Below are 17,703 nucleotides of genomic sequence, written 5' to 3'. Positions count from 1 at the left end.
GTAGGATATTTTGTCCATATTTTGTCCCAGGAAATGCTTTGATGAGAATGGTCTTCCATGGGCAGACCAGTCACCCAGTTTGGCCTCTTTTTGGCCAGAAGTGTGCTGCATTGCTTTGATGTCTTCTCTCAGCATGGGCTTGGATGGCGTTTGAACTGACTTCCTTCATCCTCATGATAACCAAGGTCATTCAGAACCACTAGCAATTATCTTTGAGAGTTCTTGGAGAACGGGAGAAGTCCCAGCAGATTGGAGGAAGGCGAATGTGGTCCCTATCCGGTCCGGTCAGCCTCACATCGATACCAGGCAAGATTCTGGAAAAGATCATCAAGGAAGTGGTCTGCGAACACTTAGAAACAAATGCGGTCATTGCTAATAGTCAACACAGATTTACCAAAACAAGTCATGCCAGACTAATCTGATCTCTTTTTTCGATAGAGTTACGAGTTGGGTCGATACAGGGAATGCTGTGGATGTAGCGTACCTGGAGTTCAGTAAGGCCTTCGACAAAGTCCCCCATGACCTTCTGGCAAATAAACTAGTAAAATGTGGGCTAGACAAAACTACGGTTAGGTGGATCTGCAATTGGCTAAGCGAACGAACCCAAAGGGCGATTCTCACCAATGCATCGTCTTCATCATGGAAAGAAGTGACGAGTGGAGTGCCGCAGGGCTCCGTCCTGGGCCTGGTTCTGTTCAACATCTTTATTAACGACTTAGACGAAGGGTTAGAAGGCACGATCATCAAGTTTGCAGACGATACCAAACTGGGAGGGATAGCTAACACTCCAGAAGACAGGAGCAGAATTCAAAACGATCTTGACAGACTAGAGAGATGGGCCGAAACTAACAAAATGAAGTTCAACAGGGACAAATGCAAGATACTTCACTTCGGCAGAAAAAAAGGAAATCAAAGATACAGAATGGGGGACGATGCCTGGCTTGACAGCAGTGTGTGTGAAAAAGACCTTGGAGTCCTCGTGGGGAGGAAGGTGAACATGAGCCAACAATGTGATGCAGCAGCTAAAAAAGCCAACGGGATTCTGTCCTGCATCAATAGGGGAATAGCGTCTAGATCCAGGGAAGTCCTGCTCCCCCTTATTCTATTCTGCCTTGGTCAGACCACACCTGGAATCACACTGTGTCCCATTCTGGGCACCGCAGTTGAAGGGAGATGTTGACAAGCTGGAAAGCGTCCAGAGGAGGGCAACTAAAATGATCAAAGGTCTGGAGAACAAGCCCTATGAGGAGCGGCTTAAAGAACTAGGCATGTTTAGCCTGCAAAAGAGAAGGCTGAGAGGAGACATGATAGCCATGTACAAATACGTGAAGGGAAGTCATAGGGAGGAGGGAGCAAGCTTGTTTTCTGCTGCCCTGCAGACTAAGATGCAATGGAACAAGGGCTTCAAACGACAGGAAAGGAGATTCCACCTGAACATCAGGAAGAACTTCCTCACTGTGAGAAGGGCTGTTCGGCAGTGGAACTCTCTGCCCCGGACTGTGGTGGAGGCTCCTTCTTTGAAGGCTTTTAAGCAGAGGCTGGATGGCCATCTGTCGGGGGTGCTTTGAATGCGATTTCCTGCTTCTTGGCAGGGGGTTGGACTGGATGGCCCATGAGGTCTCTTCCAACTCTACGATTCTATGATTCTATGATTCTATGATTCATGCTATCCATTTGTTTCCAAAATCCATCTCTTCTAATATTGCAAATAGAAATTCCTAATTTACATTGTCTAAGCCCTTTCCTGCATCTAGAAATATCAGGACCATGTTTATTTCATTGTGTTTATCTAAAACCTCAATTATGTGTAGGATTGTTCTAAGGATGTCATTAATTTGCTGTTTTGGTAGGTTGCTGAATTGCTTGGTCTTGATGAATGAATTCATTTAAATATTTTTAAAAAATCTTTCTGTTAAAATTGCAGTGAAAAACTTGTGATCATTATTTCATAATGAGATAGGTCTAAAATTCTTTAGCTCCGTTGGATCTTGGTTTGGTGGGATCTTGTGCTTGTCCAGCTCATGAACTGCTGCACCATGCTGGGCCTCATGTGCTCTGGTGATGAATCTGATCCAGTCAGTTTGCATAATGTGCCCTTAGGAAGGTTGATGGGGAGCACAGCCGAGGGGAATCTGGGCAGCTCTTCTTGTGAGCAGCATCTCCCTTCCCTTGTGTGCAAGGAACCCATCCCAAAGAGCAGGTTGCTGAGAAACGTCCTACCGCTTCCCTTTTCCTCTTCCGGTTTTTGTGGCCCTTTTGAAAATTTGGGGTTTAGAAGCTGAACAATGGGAATACCTTGAGTTCAGTGGCATGTGCAGAACAAATGTGAGCCCAACGCCAGAAACATTCCTGCCAGAGCCCCACGCCTTGATGTGGTGGCTTGCTACTACACTGTTTACACTAGAGAGCTAGGCAGGATTTGGGGGCTGCTGGGAAACTGACAGCTTGTGGTCCCGCACAAAGTTTCCGCCTTTTGTGGGATGAAAGCAGAAAAGCCCAAACGGTTATTTCTAAACAGTTTGAAAGCTTGCTCCCTTTCCAGATCCAGGGAGCGCCTGCCAGGGCTGTGGTTGCTGCCGCAGCGAGGAAAGAAGTTTCAGAAGTCTGTTTGCATTAGAATAACAAGATAAAGAAGCTTGTGGGAGTCAAAGTGGGGAGGGTCTCAGATGAGATGGAGATGAGAATGGGCTTGTCTTGAGTGAGTTTTCTTATTCAGCTGGCTGAGCTGGGCAACCATTGGGCTGAAGCTTAGCCGAAACCTAAGAGATTAGGGATGGGGTCTTATTGGATGGCTTCCTTTGGGTCTCTCTCTCTGTGACGTTTAGGGCCTGACGGAGCTGTCTTTGTGAGAGCTGTCGGAAACTATGCTTAGTTCAGGTAATTAAGTCACTTTCCAATTGAATAAAGGGTGTTTGTGCTCCCTTTGGACACATGAGGTGCTGAGACGAGCGAGTGATCTAGGCTTGGGTGCCATCCTTCTTTAAGAGAAGGGGAAAGGAGTGTGTCGCCTGCTTCTCTTACGATTCTGTGCTTCTAGGGCTATCCTTCTCCACTTGCGCATTGGGAGCCTTTGTGGCCTTGATTCTCCTCCTTTGGAAGGGCCCCGTGTGCTGAAGATTTTGGTTTCAGAATTTAGTGTTTCTGGGTGAAACACTAGATATGAAGCCATTAAAGAGTGCTGACACACAGCGAAATCCAAGTTAAGATGTATTTTGTTTATTTTTATACATCATAAGACAACGAGTCCTCTAACTGTAGAGGCCCATGGAATCAGTGGGGTTTGAATGTTGGCATACCAATTAGCAGACCAAATGGGATTGGACCTCAATGGAAATAGGCGGGCAAGTGCTCCTCTGGCTTAAATTGACAAGCAAGCTTTGTCTTTCTGTGTTAAACTTTTTCCTGGCGTCTCCAGGAGGCCGAAGAATGATTTGGGATGAGTGATAACAAAGCAAAATGGGCCGAATTCCTTGCCTCAGCAGGAGATCCAATAGTTACAAATTTGAGGAGTAGCTCATTCCTTGTAGAAAGATCCTGGGAGGCTCTGAAGTCAGTGAGAGCTCTGATGGAAGCCATGCATCATTCTTGGCTCCTGAAGCTGTCAATGGATATGTCCTCTTGTGAGTTAGAGTCTCACAAGGAATGTGTTCCGAATGCCCAAAATTAAATAGATTTTCTGTAATAATTCAAGCCTGTCACTGATGCCTCTTGAGTGGCTTTCATCAGCTCTGTTCAAGAACAGCTCTTGCTCTTCCTCAACAGCTCTTATATTCCCTGAAATAGTTGGGAATAAAAGGCAAAGATAAAAGTGCCAGTACTCTTGTACTTAAAGGGCTTTTTGGAAGGAATGTGAAACTATCATGCCTTGGTTTGCCGTGGCTTAGGCACCCAGCACCACCAAAAGGAGGAGGCTGAAGGATTTTCGGTTGGAATGCCAGCACCTGCAGAAGTCTTGCTTTAGGAGCTGCAAGCAAACAGCCAGGAGCATCATGCTCTTGGAGGTGGTTGGAGATCTTGAATTAGCAATGAGGTTTGGGATCACAGGAGCCCATGTTGTGTGGAAGTGAATGGAATGTGTCCCTGACTAAAGGGGTGACTGTCATGGTCTCCGATCTTATGACCTCTCCGGACACAGAGCAAGCGCTGACAAAGAACAGATGCCAGCCATAAAACTGGCCAGCCATAAAACCTCAATTACCCTCTGGTATGTGAGAGCCCCTATATAAATGGGCTACAGAGAAGATTCTGGTATTCCGTACAATAAAACCTGTTTGAATCTACCCAGCGTGTGTCTTGGTGCTTTCTTCTGGGGAAGACTTACCCACAACACAACTGGAAGAAGAGAACCTAACAGTGACGTCTTAGATGAGATTTCTTCTCTTTTTGTGTTGGGCAACCATAATGCCATCTTGATAGAGGCCGAAGGGTAGTTTTCACTGATAGAGATGGACTCCTCGCCTGGACGTTGGGAGTTGGTTCTAAGTTGTAATCAATGCCGTATTGAATAAATGCATGTGGAAAGAGATACTCAGGCTGTGGTGCTTCCCAGATGTTGCCTGGCATTTGCTGTAGCTCTCACTCTTCAGAAGGACCTTGAACTCCCCCATGAAGACCCAAGTGCGCCAGCTACAATTTCCCTTTGGCAAGACCTGGCTCCTAGGAAGTGTCTCTTATTCCAGAGCATTCTTCTTGCATGAATAAGTCTTTTTGCACCCCCTACAGCTACTCTGGAAAGGACACATTCTTCAGTTCTCTCAACAGTGCCCTGACACTTTCCTGCGACCCAGTCTCTTGCTGCCAGGACCCCCAGCTTTGCAAAGCATTGCTTTAATTGTCTCTGGTTTGAAGCTGTGCTCTCAGTGCTGGTGGTCCCTCCTTTCCAGGGTGAAATGGAAAGCCTGGTGGCCTCTCTGGCACTTTCCCGCCTCCTATCCGAGAAGTCCTCCAGAGCGGCCCATGGAGAAGAGCAGGGCGGTCCTTTGCGTTTTGGAGTACAGCATGACCCATGGAAGAAGTTGGCCTTGGCCACGTCTCTCCCTGCGGCGGAGGGACTGAAACATGTATATCTCACCGTGTGTCTTGAGGGGCCACAGTGGCATACATTTATCCATGACAAACAGTTCAAAACAGTCCCAGCATAAAAAAAAACCCAACAGAATAATTTTAAGTAGGATAAAAGTGTACTAAATAAACCCCCAGGTTAAAACAGCATAAAAGGTTAAAGTAGGGCCGGGCTGTGGCGCAGCTGGCTAGTAACCAGCTGCTATAAATTCACTACTGACCGAGAGGTCATGAGTTCGAAGCCCAGGTCGGGTTAAGCCTCCGACCATAAAAAAATAAATAAAAAAATAGCCCCGGCTTGCTGTTGACCTAGCAGCCCCGAAAGACAGTTGCATCTGTCAAGTAGGGAAAATTTAGGTACGCTTTATGCGGGAGGCTAATTTAACTAATCTACAACACCATAAAACTGCTCAAGAGGAAAAGAAGAGGAAGAACAGCCAGCAATGGACGGTGAAGCAACAGCTCCCCCTGTGGCCGGAATCGTGAAGCTGGAAAGGTGTTAAAAATGCCTCTGTATCTGTCTAAAACTGAATGTTGTTTGTCTGTTGGCATTGAATGTTTGCGATATATGTGTTCATTGTAATCCGCCCTGAGTCCCCTTTGGGGTGAGAAGGGCGGAATATAAATACTGTAAATAAATAAATAAAGTAGATAAAGCCATATCTAGGTCCACTTTAAGACGTCACATGGTTTGGCTCCAAAAGGCTGTAGTCACCAGGTCTGTTTTAATTTGGGGTTCCAAAGAGATCAGTGTCAGTGCCAAGCAGGCCTCCAAGGGGAGGATGCTCCATGAAGAGGATGCCATGCTGAGGAGGCCACTCCCATGTTCCTGCACAACGTGTCGGTCCCAGAGTGGGACATGGAGTGGACCCTCCGTGTCCCACCTCTTGGGCAGAGGTGTGTTCTCAAGCCTCCAGGTCCCAAGCCATTTAGGACATTGAATGGCACCACAAGCGCCCCAAATGAAGGCCGGAAGCAGCTTGCAGGTGGGGTTGTCTCAGTAGAAAGAATCCACCTTCTGCCAGGTGCACCAGTGGCTTTTCCATGCTACTTGTCATGGCAAAGGGTTCTGAATCTGCCCAAGAACGAGAAGCAGCGGAGTGTCCATAGCAGTTTGATCTGGCTGGTTCTGCCTGCTTCTCTTGGGCCAAGCTGTTTTGTGCTGATGTGGATTAAGTCTTTGGTTTGCAAATGCTCACTCTCTCTTCCTGGAAGCAGTAGGCTTTGGATTTCCTAAGATTTATTCTATGCCCGAAGGTGAGTTTCTGGCACCATGGGTGCAAAGGCCCACTGCCTGATGCCAAGCAGTTTGGAAAAAACATTTGCAGCATGCGTGTGCTGGGCCTCATGGCCTTTGCTCCTCTGGATTTGAGCCCATCTCGAAGTAGGTTTCCTCTACAGTTGCGTGGAGGCCTGTTTAATTAATCCTGGAACAATTGGCTTGACAGATAATTCAAACTCAATTTGAGCAAAGCATTTTCCAAGAGGACACTGCATGAGAGCCAGATGTAAATGCAAAACAAGTTTTATAGTTATAGGTCTTGGCTTTTGCCAGGGTCCTGAGATAAGAGGCATGTAAAAAAGGGTTATTGGGTTTTTGGGCCTCGGAGGAGGCTGGGAACCAGGGGCTGAAGAAATGCCTGGGCTCCTTTAAACCCCCTTTCAACTTGGAGCAGGTGGCAGCTATTGGAAATACTGAATATCAGGTTTTATTCTCTCCCTTTATGCAATCAAATTGAAAATATGTCTGGCAAGAAGGTATGGGGGATGGACTAGATTCTCTGAATCACAGAGTTAAGAAAGATTCCAGTAGTAACCAGGCCTTGTCCCTTGCTGCTAGTACAGGAAATTCACATCCAGAGGAATCCCTGAGAAGTAGGCATCCAGCTGCCCTTTAAAAGTCTAGTCCTCCATCAATCAGCTCTTCCTGTCGAGATGGTTTTCCTAATACTTAGTTGGAGCCTTCAGCCTTGTCATTGAACCAGGTGGCTTGTGTCAAATCCCCTGGACTAGAATCAACCAATGCCTTGCTCCTCCAACCATTCAAGGCTTCGACTGCTGGAAATTGCCTTCTGCTTTGATGCAGGTGCCAAAGCTGTGAAATCTCTATCAGGTCTTGAGAGCCTTGAACTTCAAGTTGTGGGCCCAGGATGAAAATGCAAGGTGCTCTCACCAGCCTGCAAGAGGTATCCAGAGCTTCAGATCCTTTCTGACCAAACATAGAAGGAGAAGGACAGAGAAGAAGAGATGGCTTGAGCTAGAAGGAGCATCTCCCGAGCTGGATCTTCTCAGCTGGCTTGAAAGAGTGGCCGGTTTGTGCTGGACTTGCTTTGTAACCCAGCAGTTTCTTCTTTGAACAGAACTTTTTGGGGATTGTGGTGCTGGGACATCTTTACCATCGCATTGAAACCCCCGTTTAGTAGAGATGGTAGTCAGGGTGGCACAGTTGAAACTATCCTTCTAGCAGGGATGTCTGCTATCCAAGGCTCTATTTCAGAGTAAAATCACCTCTGAGAATTTGTTGTTTAAGAAAACCCTTTCAAATTCATTGAGTTGACATTAAGCCAACACGTGATTTATTTGTGTGTGTGCCTTCAAGTTGTTTGCTGATCTATGGAAGCCCCTCATGAACCTCATAGGGCTTTACTCACACAGAATGAGGCCTAAATAACCTGAAAGCAACAGGTGCCATCCGATCTGGAAAACTGTGCCGGATGGGAGACCCAGCAAGGGATACCAGATGCTGAAGGATCTATTTTAGAGGAAGGAACTGGCCTGTCCCAGCATTTCCACAAGGCCTCCTCCGCGTTGGAGATGCAGGGTGGCCCTTGTGCCAAGAGGTCCTGCTCCGTTTGCCGCCCATTCAGGGCGCCGTTGGGACACAGGGCAAAAGGGGTGGCTGAGAATCCGCCCCCTTCCCGCGTGCGCTGGCTCCGCTCGTGTCCTGCAAAGCGGACCCTCCTGGGCGTAGCCCGCTCTCCTTTCCGGGCAGGAACTGAGTCCGGTCTGCTTCGAATCAAGAGTGGAAAGTACAGAACATTCCGTTTAGGTTGCGAAAACCAGGGCAAAAGTTCTCTTCTGTTATTCTCCTCTGGGTTTAATATGGGACTTTTTTTTTTTTAATAAGGCTGAGAACTGAGGTATGGCAGGGGACAGGGTTTAATACTTGCTCATTTCCCCCCCCCCCCCCCCCCGCTCCTTGGAAATAGTTCTGAAGCTTTCAAACCTTCATGGGAACAATGGTAATTTGGTGTGCCCCTCCTCGTTTCAGAAATTTCATTTCATTCGGCAAAATGTATACTGAGAGACAGCAGAGCAAAGACTGAAATGTACTTTTTAAGAGTGATCCCAGGTGTTTTTAGGTGAAATGTTACCCCAGCGATATTGAACTGCTTGTCGCAGGCGGACGGTCAGTATGAGCTGATTCCTTCCGTGGCACTAGGTCTCTCCTCCTTGGACCCTTGTCTTCTTGACTCTGACAAGCAAGAATTCTTCAGGGACCATCCCTACCGTATCTCCTCCACATCTCCTCCTCTAGCAGGATATTCTTCAGGCACTCCAGGCTCACGTGCGGCCAGGCAGCCACCTGGCCATTCCTTTCCTCCTGGTCTGTAGTATTGGCCAAGAACACCCTTTTCCAGCTCTCTCAGACCTTGACTTTTAAGACAAATCTTTCCATCCCCGCTCTCTGCATCTCAGCCAGTAATGTGGCTCAGAGCATTACTGTGCAGTTTCCGCTACCTTGCCTTGGGCATAGGAAGTCAGAATGAGTTCAGGCTTGCTTGTGGTCATATTCATAGCAAAGGGAAGAATTAGGAAATGGCAGGGGCCGGTCCATACAGGTCAATGGCAACATGCTAACATGGGAGAGATTAAAGGCAGAAGTGCTTAATGCCTTTTTTTACAGTCTTTTCCCAAAATGAAAATTGTGGTCAACCTAGGGAAAGTAGAGTAGATGATGCAGTGGGGTAAATGTAGTACAGAATAGGTAAATAGGCAGTTCAGGAATATCTGGCCAATCTAAACGAATTGAGACCTCCAGGGCCATATGAACAATATCCAAGGGTGTTAAAAGAACTGGCAGAAGATATTGTTCTCACACTTTCACTGTATTCTATACTCAATATTTACATATATATAAAATAACTGGCAGAAGTAATTTAAGAACCTCTGTCTGGCATCTTTGCGATTTCTTGGAGGACAGGAGATCCCAGGAGACTAGAAGACTGCAAATGTTATCTCTATCGTCAGAAAGGGGATAATAGAGGATCTAAACAATTACTGCCAAATCAGGTTGATGTCAGTATCAGGAAATATTCTAGAGCAGAGCATTAAACAGAACATTTCTAGATGTTGCTCACCTTTTGCTAAATGGACTGTGACATTGTAAATGGACTGTTTTTTGGTACTTTCTTTGTCAGCCAGAGGTCCAGAGAGCCATTCCTCTCCTTTCCTTCTGAGAGTTTTTCATCCCCTCTGTCCCCATCTCTCCTTCGTAGAAGCACACCCACCGTAGGGCAGAGTCCGGCAAGAGCACAGTGCTCTCCAGGTTGACGGTGGCTCCCTGCCTCCCTTATCATGGGCCATGGCTGTTGCAGTCCATCTACATTTTCATGAGGGTAGGATTCCCAGCCGTTGGGCAATATGCATGCTTCCATTCTTAACAGGTATCTGGCAGGGGGTCTCTCAAAAATTCTGCTCTAGAAACCTCCCTGGAAAGCCATTTTGGAAGGACAGGGAGCATTCTTGAAAGCATTCCCACGTCTGTCTTTTTGGCTGACCCTTCCCCTTGGTTCATACCAGAAACCAGGGCCTGATTCTTTCCTCCTGGGGGTTTTGGCATCTTGATGAAGTTGTAGAGACAAAGAAGGCAAAAGAAAGAGGGGGCTCCTTCCTCTCTGGAGAACCTGGGGCTGTTTTGGGGGGGATGGCAGTTGGCAACTTGGGCCCAAGGCAAGAAGAAGGCCTTCGTTCTCTTTTTAAAATCTCTCTCCTGCATCCCAGCTCATCCTCAAAACAGAAGCCTTATTTCTGCTTGGAGTTTGGTGATGGCATGGAAATCAGGGTGGGATCTCCGGCCTGGCCTTGAGCGGGGTCCAGGCTTGGCTCCTGCTTTGCGTCAGGCTCCCGTTTCCTTGGCAGGGAGACCTTCGCTTCAAGGGAAGTGTTAAGCCTTTCTGTGGTTTTAGATAAACAGCAGCCGAATGCGTGGGGCTACTTGCACCCTTTCCCTTGGAAATGTAATTCATGTGTGAGGAACCAGGGCCACTAGATGTGTCCTTGCTGAACCTTCCAAGGACAAGCACCAACTCCCAGCCTCTTCGCTGAAGCATTATAAAACCAGCAACCTTCAGAAAGGGAAACTTTTGCCACATGGAGCATTCCTGAGTTGCCAGGCAGGACTGGCCATGCGTGGTTCCGGCTCTGAGGGGTGATAATAATAATATCATCATCATCATCATCATCATCATCATCATCATCATCATTTTATTCTTATACCCTGCCTCCATCTCCCCGCAGCGACTCGGGGCAGCTTACAAATACAAAATAAACATACATACATACATACAATAACCTTCAAATACTGAAAACGCGCAAATGAAAATTAAAAACATACGATAAAATCACAACCATTAACAAGACAAAGTTAAAACGCAGCTTGTTTGTGCTCAGGTGTATATGTGAAATGGGGGCATCATTGGGAGGAGGAGGAAGAGGAGGAGGTGGCTGTGGCGTTGGCCCTTGGTGCATTGCTTAGCCTGGTTCCAGAGAAGCAAATGTGCTTCAGGATGAACTGTCCGTGGCAGTAGGTTGGCTGTTGCAGTCCAACCACACCGTGTTTGAATCATTAGCATAATGCATTCACTTGTTTGAATCATCATCACAATTCATGAAGCATGGCTCAGCTAGTTGCCTCTTTCATCATTGACTTGTAGGTTTCGTATTTGTAGGGTTGCCATAAGTCCAAGTTGACGTGACAGCAGCTAACAACAACAAAAGCAGTTTCTTTGATGGATCTTGGGATGGTAAATTTACCTTCTGGGTGCAGTGGGAATAGACTTGGCCTTTGTGCGAGCTTCCTGGCCTTTGTGCCCAGTCTTTCGCAGGGTGAGAGGTATCAGCCATTATAAAAAGGGATGCATGCAAGTAGGCGATGGTGCTGTTGAAGGGCAGAATTGAGCGGGACTGGTATCTTAATCTTTGGGATGTAAGGTGCGCTGAAAGCCATGCTCCTGAAAGCGGTGGTCCCTGTGCTGGTCCCAGTCCCTGACAAATGTCCAGCGATAACTAAGTGATGCGCATGCATTTAATGACACTTCCCCACATCAGGCTCTTCCAGACGCACTGGCCTAGAGTTTTCTTTGAAATAGAAAAGCAAAATGAACATATTACTCTTGTAAACCGAATGTAAATTGGCAGGAAGGTGAACCAAAAGGGAGTTGGAAGGACAAGTTGCTGCAGATAGAAAAAACAAACACACAATGTTTGAAATACACCAGAAACAGAAAACTGGCCGAGTCAGAGACAGTTGAGATGACAAAGATGTGAAAGGGGAGTTCTGAGAAAGAGGAATGGAAGTCTCTGTTTTTCCCACAAGGAGTCGATCTGTGGGGTTATTTTATGCTAATGCAACATGTTCAGGCATTGATGTGTCTGAAAAGATACCATAGGGAGCCATAGCCGTTGTGGAAGTGCTGTGTTGAAGCTGCAGTGGAATCTTTGTCTTGCAAAATTTCCCTGAGACCAGGGATTGGGAGGCAAGCCCCTTCCCTTCCCCAGTGTTTCAACTCATAGATTTGTAGAATCGGAAGGGACTGCGAGGGCCGAGGGCCATGTGTGCCAACTTCTGGCAATACAACTTCTCTCTGGCTGAAGCACTCCTGAAAGACAACCACCCAGGCCTTGTTTTTTGACCTCAAAAGAAAAGACTCAAAAGACAGTTCATAATCTGGTGTCAAATAGCTCTTAACCTCAGAAAATTGGGTCTGACATTTAGTCACAATCCTCTTTCTTGCAGTGTGAGCATATAGGTCTATATTCTAGTCTCTGGAGCAGCAAAAAGCTAGTTGTTTCTATTACATCTCCATGACTTTCCTTTAGATGTTTCAATCTGACTATTTGACATTATGTTATCTTGTATGTATGAGGTGTTATATATGACATATATATCTCATGCCATAGAACAAGTCTTGCCATGCTGGGTGACCTAATGTTTCTTTTCCTCTTTGCCTTCCTTTTGCTCCATTTCACTAGAGAGAAGTTGTATTTTTAGTTTGTTTCTTTGAGCTGTGATCATCTCTCTCGGATAAACTTGGCAGTGGAAACTATGATTTGGTTCTCGCATGGGGTCTGGCAGAGCAAGAGACAAGGGGCTACTGGAGAATCGGAAAGGGTTTAGGGAGAACTTTGAAGGAGAGCCAACATTCAGAGAGAGTTTCTTTTGAAGATGTGAAAATTACAGCCCTGGCATAAACCACAATAAAACCCCCTTGGAAACATTTACTTATCAGGAGCGCAGAGCAAATACGAGGGAAAGGGTCAGGCGGCTGGGCCGGGGGGAATCTCTGGGAAGGCGGTCGACTGGGTTGGCGGAGGATGACATTTTCATGGCTCTGGAATGTGGAGGTAATAGCTGCTGCTGCTGCTTTGCTTTCTTGGCTCTTGCCAGGTTTGGGGAGAAATCCTTATTCCAGATGTTGCATCAGGCCGTGGCGGCTGTGCAAAGCGGGGAGCGTTCCATGAACTGGGTAATGATGGAGGGTGAGGATAAAAGCCGATATCCATTTGGGAGATGTCTGGCAGTTTTGTAAAAGGAGCTGGTTTGAGCTTTGCACTTTCAGTCTTCATGGTCCTGCCCCTGGAAAGTGTCCTGCTCTGTGCTTGCAGAGATAGAGGACTCTAATACGGAGGCAGAATCTTCTTTTCCCCAGAAACTGGAAGGTCTTTGCTGTGAAGGATTCTTTAGGCAGTCAGTTCTTCTTATTTTTCCAGATCCTCGGGCCAAATCCATGGATCCTTCTCTCCCTCTTTCCATGGCCTTCTTGTCTTCTCCTGCCTCCCTGGAACAGCTGAAGGGGTTTTCTTTGTTGCTGCAGTTAAGCCTCTTCAGTTAGGTTGTAAAGTAACTTCTTTTCTTGGGCTATTTGCTTAGTAGACTGTGGTCCCGTTCTGGATGTAGTTTATCTTGATTTCAGCTGAATGTTTGACTGTGTTTTGACTTGTGAAATCCAGGCTCAGTTAAGATAACATGCAGCCAGTGGGTTCCTATCTGGTTGGAAAACTATTCTAAGAATGCTGATCAGCGAAAGGAGGTTTCTACTCAGTCAGTCAGTCTGGTCATTTACAGGAAGGATCCGAACTGCTTCCACACATGCAAAACCAGAGAGATGGCTAATATCTCAGAGGCAGAAACAACATTCGGCATGACCTTCGTGGAATGGTTAAACTAGTTGGAAACTAAAAAAGGGAAATTTGTCGGAGACAAATGCAAAGTTTGGTGTTCAGGGGATATAATTAACAACAACAACAACAACAACAACAACAACAACAACAACAAGGAAATTCCTTGGTTCAGCCATAGTCAGCGGGGAAAGGATTTCAAGGCTGCCACTGATCACAAGCCAAACCTGAATTAGCAGCACAATATAGCACTAGAAAAAGCAAATGCTCTTTATGCACCCTTCGCAAAACTGTAATTTCTATGACATCAGAAAAAATAGACACAAAAACTCACCCCATACCTCAGAACTGCCCTGTCAAAATTGACCTTCCTCAGTGGCAAAGGAATGCTGTTTGCCTCTTGGCGGGAGAAAGAAAATGGAGCAAACTGATGGTGGTGGATATTATAATCGGAAGAACACATAGTGACCTGGAACCACATTGTTTTCCAAGCCGGTGAGTTTCCAAGACATAAGGACGGAGAGTTCCAGTGTCCCCCCAGTTGTCAGACCTCATTGCAGAACACCATGTGCATTTCTGGATACTTTCATTGAACCTTTTGAATTGTATTCAGTCTGTATTGTTTATGAATATATCATGGGTCACCTTGGGTCTTGTTATATCAGAGAAAAGCCAGATATGAGCGTGAGTGGTAGAGGAGTGGACCCAGTTGTCCAGAGAGGCGGTGGGGCCTCCTTCTCCAAATGCCCCAGAAAGGGGCTGGACAACTCACTGCTGCTGGGCGAGCTTTTTAGATGGAGGTCCACCATTGAGTAGCTGGGTTGGCTCTGATGATCCACTTTTGTTTTTGGCACAAAACGTCAAACATTTTACTCTGATGAATTGTTCTTCTGTAACATTTAGTGACAGTTGAAAAGAAGTATAAAACTGGGCAAAGTTCTCTTTGGTCTGTTGTCCTTCACCGTGGGGCTTTGGTGGTTAAGAATTCCACTTTTTGACATGGGAATGAATACTTAAGGCATGTCCATCTTGTCCCTGTTCCGGGCTGTTCCCTTTTCAGCCGAAGATGGGACAGTTTTCACGAGAACACCTGCAAGCAAACAGACTGGCACTCTCCCCATCTCAGCTCTTGGTAGAAGAGGCTTTGTGTGGGATTGATTTCTTTGGGCCCTGCTCCACGTTCCAGCGCAACACAGACAGCACGGTGTTCCTGGCCTTGGGGAGCCTTGTTGTGTGGTCTTGGGAGTGCAATGGAGATCTGTTTCTGCTGCCCGGCTTCAGATGCATAAGGAACAGAACCACAGCGGTGCCAGGGAAGCAAAGACAGTAGCATCTGCAAAGCCATTTTGCCAAATCTGAACTATGCTAAGAATTCACTCAAACCGTTTCATTCACCTTAGAACGCCGCCGGTTTGTGTTGATTTGGAATGTCTCGGTAGAGGATTTTTCTTGAACGGCAGCCATTGCTGTGGTATTTTCCCACGCCAATTTCAATTTTCATCTGGATGGAATGAAATATTGAATTTTGATGACATGAGAGAATTCTGGGGTTGTTGAACTCTCAATGTTCTAGAAAATAAACCAAGGCATGACTCAATTGGAGATGTCTCTTGCCTCAAGGGTAGGAAGAAACAGAGCACACTCGGCAAGGCTTCGAAAGAGGGACCTCTCTTGAGTTTGGCCCCTGGGGCCCCAAGCCCCCTTGCTCTCCCGTTGCTAAATAAAGGGGGTGATGATGCGTCACATATATGGCCATCATTGGAAGAACTGTGCCAGCTGTCCCTTTGTTCCTGAACTTACTTTAGGATTTTGAGCTTCACCTCGAAGGGTCCAAATGCCTGAGAAAACGCCTCCTCAGATGTAAACTTCACTGGTCCACTTCATTGTGTCTCATTTTGGAGGTGGCCATATGGTAAGCACGAAAAGAAGAGCCTTTGATGGAGTGTCACTCCCTGCCCAATCCTGGAAAGGGACAGACCAGTCTTGGAAGGGTGAAACCCAGGTGCAAGTTGTCAACTTATTTTTATTTGCTTCCGTATCTGATGAGTCATGGTTTTGGCTTTTTGCTTGTTAGCAGAAGACCTGTTGTTGATGTTGAGCTTGTTTTGGCTATGCTGTACATAGTGTGGATTTGTATACCTTTATCTTGCCAGGGTATGCTGCATATGAGAATCGCTACAGAAATACTCTTAGTCACTTGGAACGATTTCTGGCAGCATCCACGCTGCAGTGTTTCCAGTGCAGTGTTCCCAAAGCAATACATCTGGGGCCTGTCTCCATCCATTTGTCCTGCTGCCGTAATAAAGGAGGCCACTGTTGGATGTCCCAATTGAATACAGAGCTGCCGGCGCCCCAGTCCTAGCTGTGGTCTTTCCTTCTGGAGGCTTCCATGGATGGACATGACAGAAAGTGAGATGGTGTCCAATTCCAGCATTGTGCAGCTATTGGTGAAAGGAAGGGAGGAAAAGACATGGATTTCTTGGAGGCACATGGCCCAAGGTGGTCTCAGTCAAACAATGCAATGGTCTTGCAAGAAGGCCCACAAAACTGCACTCAAATATATATGATACTGGAAGAAATGGTTAAGGTCAAAGTCATGATGAAAAGAGATGTCTATCTGTTGGGAATTCTGGGCAATCAACTAAAAAGAAATCATGGAAAGTGACTACAGTATATGATAACTGCAGTGAGAAAGGTCTGTGCTTAGGGATGGGAGGAACCAGTCACCCTAATGGCTGGCAAAGATCCTCAGACTATTTGAGATGGACAAACAAGGCTGTTTAAGGAGAAATCTTTGATGATCCTCAAGAAAGATTGGGACCTGCTTCTTACTGTTTTTCAGCACAACACAGCCAAAGCCTTCCTGACGGATGCCCCAGAGGATTGCAATGGCTGAAGCCTTCCCATTGTAGAGGCCTGCCTTCCAAGGACGGCTCAGAGCGGCATGGCCCGCAGTTGACCTTTGTGAGGGATCTCGCCTGGGGCAAACCGTCCTTGGAAATGTCAGGATGCGCCTCTTCCTCCTCCATCTGCAGATGGTTAATGACAAGTTCACACAAGATATTGTCAGGGGCATCTGGATCTGGTTTCTTCATAAACAGAAGTAAATGTTGAGAACATATTTCTCTACATCCAATTTCACTTGTTGTGGATACTTGGCATATTTTGCAGCCCACATCTTTGGGCTCCCGATTCGGGTTCCCGGCCCGAGGGCCCTGCGGCCGCTTTCTGCTGAAGAGCCCCGAAGGCTGCGGAGGAGACGTTTTCCCTTGTGCAGAACATAAAAGCACCATTCCCCCCCAAATTGTAACCATATTTTTCATTAAATTCAGTTGGAGCCCCAATAAACAATTGACAAGGGAAAAAATCCAGTGCTTGCCACACTGCTGTTTCTCTCTCTTTCTCTCTCTTGCTCTCTATATTAATTGTTTGAAGGAGGGGGGAAAAAATCTAAAATACACTTCTTGGCTTAAAAAACCTCCCGATCTAGTAAATGAGAAAAATGTACATGCATTTAGTCCTTTATTACAATATAATTAAAACCTACTGTGTGCATAAGTGCAAGAATATCTTTGTAGGGGTGTCTGGATTCTTCTGCATTGCCATTTATCATGCGAGCCTTCTGTTTCTGATTTGCCTGCGTCCCAGTGCAAAGTCGGCGCAAGGGAGAGGGGCCTGGCGGTGGGCACACGGCATCTCCCTGGGTGTGCTCTTGGCCTGCGTGCCTCCGCACCGATAGGGAGTGCGGGTGGGCAGCCGGCGATGACGCACGTCCCAATCGCAAGCGCAATCTGCTTTAGTCGGTTGCACGGCTCGTCCAGAGAGCCATGTGTTCTGGAAGGGGACTGCGGTGCAGCAGCAGACCCCTGGGAATCGCAAATAATGCAAGACCAATAGGCACCTGGAGTTGGAAGGGACCCCAAAATATCATCCAGCCTGACCCCTTCTGCTAGGCAGGAAGGCACTATCCCAAGCCTTCCAGACAGAACAGGAATTATCCCTCCCTGATAACTTGATATTGCTTTGCACCTTGGCCTGGATCTTTTGACCCAAATCGGGATTTTAATATTATTGTGTATATTGACTTTTATGACTGTTTTTAATCATGTTGAAGTTTTACTGCTCGGTTTAATGTTTTATCTGATTTGTGCTGTCGTGTCTGGGCATGGCCCCATGTAAGCCGCCCCGAGTCCCTCCGGGGAGATGGGGCGGGATATAAGAATAAAATTATTATTATTATTA

At 46.6% G+C, this 17,703-nt stretch overlaps 1 protein-coding gene and 1 long non-coding RNA gene across 3 annotated transcripts in view; both read left to right on the top strand.

Annotated features, from left to right (window-relative positions):
- exoc6b (exocyst complex component 6B) overlaps positions 1-17,703 on the top strand; it is a 268,475-nt gene that overhangs the window by 67,168 nt on the left and 183,604 nt on the right. The gene's annotated exons all lie outside the window — the stretch shown is intronic.
- LOC134299458 (uncharacterized) overlaps positions 1-17,703 on the top strand; it is a 30,078-nt gene extending 12,375 nt beyond the window's left edge. The window contains exon 2 of the long non-coding RNA XR_010006679.1: positions 1-17,703. This exon is cut by the window's left edge and continues 11,442 nt beyond it. This is a non-coding gene — a long non-coding RNA (uncharacterized LOC134299458).

Source organism: Anolis carolinensis, chromosome 5 (assembly GCF_035594765.1).
Source record: "Anolis carolinensis isolate JA03-04 chromosome 5, rAnoCar3.1.pri, whole genome shotgun sequence".
NCBI classification, from domain to species: domain Eukaryota; kingdom Metazoa; phylum Chordata; class Lepidosauria; order Squamata; family Dactyloidae; genus Anolis; species Anolis carolinensis.
Note: the sequence above shows the minus strand (reverse complement) of the source record. Positions and strands in the feature narration are given on the sequence as shown.